This window comes from Oncorhynchus masou, unplaced genomic scaffold (assembly GCF_036934945.1).
Source record: "Oncorhynchus masou masou isolate Uvic2021 unplaced genomic scaffold, UVic_Omas_1.1 unplaced_scaffold_1353, whole genome shotgun sequence".
In the NCBI taxonomy this organism is placed as follows: domain Eukaryota; kingdom Metazoa; phylum Chordata; class Actinopteri; order Salmoniformes; family Salmonidae; genus Oncorhynchus; species Oncorhynchus masou.
Window position 1 is genome coordinate 20001 of NW_027003422.1, and position 5000 is coordinate 25000.

Here is a 5000-nt window from a genome sequence, read left to right on the forward strand (position 1 = left end):
ATGTCCTTGAGTGGTCCCAGCCAGAGCACGGACTTGAACCGTATCAATTATCTCTGGGGAGACCTGAAAATGTGCAGCGACGCTCCCCATCCAACCTGACAGAGAGGATCTGCAGAGAAGAATGGGAGAAACCCCCAAATACAGGCATGCCAAGCTTGTAGCGTCATACTCAAGAAGACTCGAGGCTGTAATCGCTGCCAAAGGTTCTTCAACAAAGTACTGAGTAAAGCGTCTGAACACTTATGGAAATATGATACCCGTTTTCGCTTTGTCATTATGAGGTATTGTGTAGATTGATCAGGGGACAAAAACAATTGAATACATTTTTGATGGGTGTGTCCTGAAGTTAATGGGTGTGTCCCCGAAGTTGATGGGTGTGTCCCCCTGAAGTTGATGGGTGTGTCCCCGAAGTTGATGGGTGTGTCCCTAAAGTTGATGGGTGTGTCCCCAAAGTCACCCTCACAGTTTTGTCAGAAACACAAAGGAGGGCCCTCCAAGATGCGGTCGGAGGCTGAACAGTTGCCATACCAAGCGATGATGCCCCTGATGGTGCAGCTGTTGAACCTGTTGAGGATCTGAGGACCCATTCAGCCAAATCTTTTCAGTCTCCTGAGGGAGAAAAAGTTCCCTCTTCACGACTGTCTTGGTGTGTTTGGACCATGGTAGTTTATTAGTGAGGTGGAAACCAAGCTCGAACTTGATGCTCGTGACCCGCTCCACTACAGCCCCTGTCTCATCGTCCTGATGTGAATGGGGACGTGCTCTGACCTCCCTTCTTTCCCTGTAGTCCACGATCAGCTCCTTTGTCTTGCTCACAATGAGGGAGGGGTTGTTATCCTGGCACCACACTGCCAGGTCTCTGACCTGTAGGCTGTCTCATCGTTGTCAGTGATCAGGACTACCACCGCCAGGTTGTGTCGTCACTTAATGATGGTGTTGGAGTCGCACAGTCGCGGGTGAACAAGGAGTACAGGAGGAAGCCCATCAGGAAGTCCAGGAATTGAATTGGAGTTGGAAACACCGCCCCCTACTGTACAGGGGGAAGCACGTCAGGAAGTCCAGGTATTGAATTGGAGTTGGAAACACCGCCCCAGGTATTGAATTGGAGTTGGAAACACCGCCCCTACTGTACAGGGGAAGCCCATCAGGAAGTCCAGGATCCAGTTGCAGAGGGAGGTGTTTAGTCCCAGGGTCCTTAGCTTAGTGATGAGCTTTGAGGGCACTATAGTGTTGAACGCTGAGCTGTAGTCAACTATGGTGTTCTGCATGAAACATGTAGGTATTACAGACTGGCTCAGAGAAAGGTTGAAAATGTCAGTGAAGACACTTGCCAGTTGGTCAGCGCATGCACGTCCTGGTAATCAGTCTTGTGAATGTTGACCGGTTTAAATATCATGCTCCGAGTACACATCCATCTGGCCCTGCGTCACGGCGGCTATGGAGAGATCTATCTATGGAGAGCATGATCACAGTTTTTTTTTCTCGTTATTTTACCAGGTAAGTTGACTGAGAACACGTTCTCATTTGCAGCAACGACCTGGGGAATAGTTACAGGGGAGAGGAGGGGGATGAATGAGCCAATTGTAAACTGGGGATTATTAGGTGAACGTGATGGTTTGAGGGCCAGATTGGGAATTTAGCCAAGACACCGGGGTTAACACCCCGACTCTTACGATAAGTGTCATGGGATCTTTAATGACCTCAGAGTCAGGACACCCGTTTAACGTCCCATCCGAAAGACGGCACCCTACACAGGGTTGGGATATTTAGACCAGAGGAAAGAGTGCCTCCTACTGGCCCTCCAACACCACTTCCAGCAGCATCTGGTCTCCCATCCAGGGACAACCCTGCTTAGCTTCAGAAGCAAGCCAGCAGTGGGATGCATGGTGGTATGCTGGCATACCAGCAATTGTCCTCATACACACAATTGTCCTGAACAGCTGGTGCCCTCATGCATGGATCAGTATTGCTTGCTTCAAAGCATGCAAAGAAGGCATTTAGCTCGTCTGATTAGGCTCCTGTCACTGGGCGGCTTGCGGCTGGGTTTCCCTTTGTAATCCGTAATAGTTTGCAAGCCCCACCACATCCAACGTGCATCAGAGCCGTTGTTGGAGGATTCAATCTTCGTCCTGTATTGACAGTCCTGTTTGATGGTTCGGCTGAGGGCATAGCAAGATCTATTATAAGCGTCCGGATTTGTGTCCCGCTCCTTGAAAGCAGCAACTCTAGCCTTTAGCTCAATGCAGATGTTGCCTGTTATCCATGGCTTCTGGTTGGGGTATGTACGTACGGTCACTGTGGGGACGACGTCATTGATGCACTTATTGATGAAGCCAGTGACTGTTAAGGTGTCCTTAACACCATGTGACATGCTGGTAGAAATGCTGGTAAAACGGATGTAAATTTTACCCCGGGCACTAGGAGTGCCACTTCTGGGTGAGCATTCTCTTGTTTGCTTGGGGCCTTATACAGCTCGTTGAGTGACCAACATCTAAATGAATTACCACCTTCTAAATGAATTACCACCATCTAGATCAATGACCACCTTCTAAATGAATTACCAACATCTATATGAATAACCACCATCTATATGAATTACCACCATCTATATGAATTACCACCATCGAGATGAATTACCCCCATCTAAATGAATTGCCATCTATATGAATTACCACCATCTAAATAAATTACCACCCTCTAAATGAATTACCATCTATATGAATAACCACCATCTATATGAATTACCACCATCTAAATTAATTACCACCCTCTAAATGAATTACCATCTATATGAATTACCACCATCTAAATGAATTACCATCTAAATGAATTACCATCTAAATGAATTACCATCTAAATGAATTACCATCTATATGAATTACCACCATCTAGATGAATTACCATCTAAATGAATTACCACCATCTAAATTAATTACCATCTAAATGAATTACCATCTAAATGAATTACCATCTAAATGAATTACCATCTAAATGAATTACCATCTAAATGATTTACCACCATCTAAATGAATTACCATCTAAATGAATTACCACCATCTAAATGAATTACCATCTAAATGAATTACCACCCTCTAGATGAATCTAAATGAATCACCATCTAAATGAATTACCATCTAAATGAATTACCATCTAAATGAATTACCATCTAAATGAATTACCATCTATATGAATTACCATCTAAATGAATTACCATCTAAATGAATTACCACCATCTATATGAATTACCATCTAAATGAATTACCATCTATATGAATTACCACCATCTAAATGAATTACCATCTAAATGAATTACCACCATCTAAATGAATTACCATCTAAATGAATTACCATCTAAATGAATTACCACCATCTATATGAATTACCATCTAAATGAATTACCATCTATATGAATTACCACCATCTAAATGAATTACCACCTAAATGAATTACCACCCTCTAAATGAATTACCATCTATATGAATTACCACCCTCTAAATGAATTACCATCTAAATGAATTACCACCATCTAAATGAATTACCATCTAAATGAATTACCACCATCTATATGAATTACCATCTAAATGAATTACCATCTATATGAATTACCACCATCTAAATGAATTACCACCTAAATGAATTACCACCCATCTAAATGAATTACCATCTATATGAATTACCACCCTCTAAATGAATTACCACCCTCTAAATGAATTACCACCCATCTAAATGAATTACCACCATCTCTATATGAATTACCACCATCTAAATGAATTACCACCCTCTATATGAATTACCACCCTCTATATGAATTACCACCATCTAAATGAATTACCACCCTCTAAATGAATTACCACCATCTATATGAATTACCACCTAAATGAATTACCATCTAAATGAATTACCATCTAAATGAATTACCACCCTCTAAATGAATTACCACCCTCTAAATGAATTACCATCTAAATGAATTACCATCTAAATGAATTACCATCTAAATGAATTACCATCTATATGAATTACCATCTAAATGAATTACCATCTAAATGAATTACCATCTAAATGAATTACCATCTAAATGAATTACCACCATCTAAATGAATTACCACCCTCTAAATGAATTACCATCTAAATGAATTACCACCATCTAAATGAATTACCACCATCTAAATGAATTACCACCATCTAAATGAATTACCACCTAAATGAATTACCATCTAAATGAATTACCACCCTAAGATGAATTACCATCTAAATGAATTACCATCTAAATGAATTACCATCGAAATGAATTACCATCTAAATGAATTACCATCTAAATGAATTACCATCTAAATGAATTACCATCTAAATGAATTACCATCTAAATGAATTACCATCTAAATGAATTACCATCTAAATGAATTACCACCCTCTAAATGAATTACCACCCTCTAAATGAATTACCATCTAAATGAATTACCATCTAAATGAATTACCATCTAAATGAATTACCATCTAAATGAATTACCACCATCTAAATGAATTACCCTCTAAATGAATTACCATCTAAATGAATTACCATCTAAATGAATTACCATCTAAATGAATTACCATCTATATGAATTACCACCATCTAGATGAATTACCATCTAAATGAATTACCCTCTAAATGAATTACCATCTAAATGAATTACCATCTAAATGAATTACCATCTATATGAATTACCACCATCTATATGAATTACCATCTAAATGAATTACCATCTAAATGAATTACCACCATCTAAATGAATTACCCTCTAAATGAATTACCATCTAAATGAATTACCATCTAAATGAATTACCATCTAAATGAATTACCATCTATATGAATTACCACCATCTAGATGAATGACCATCTAAATGAATTACCCTCTAAATGAATTACCACCCTCTAAATGAATTACCATCTAAATGAATTACCATCTAAATGAATTACCATCTAAATGAATTACCACCCTCTAAATGAATTACCACCCTCT

At 39.5% G+C, this 5000-nt stretch overlaps 1 pseudogene; it reads right to left on the reverse strand.

The window, feature by feature from the left end:
- Nucleotides 1-5000, reverse strand: part of LOC135530488 (serine/threonine-protein kinase/endoribonuclease IRE1-like) — a 60311-nt pseudogene that overhangs the window by 5788 nt on the left and 49523 nt on the right.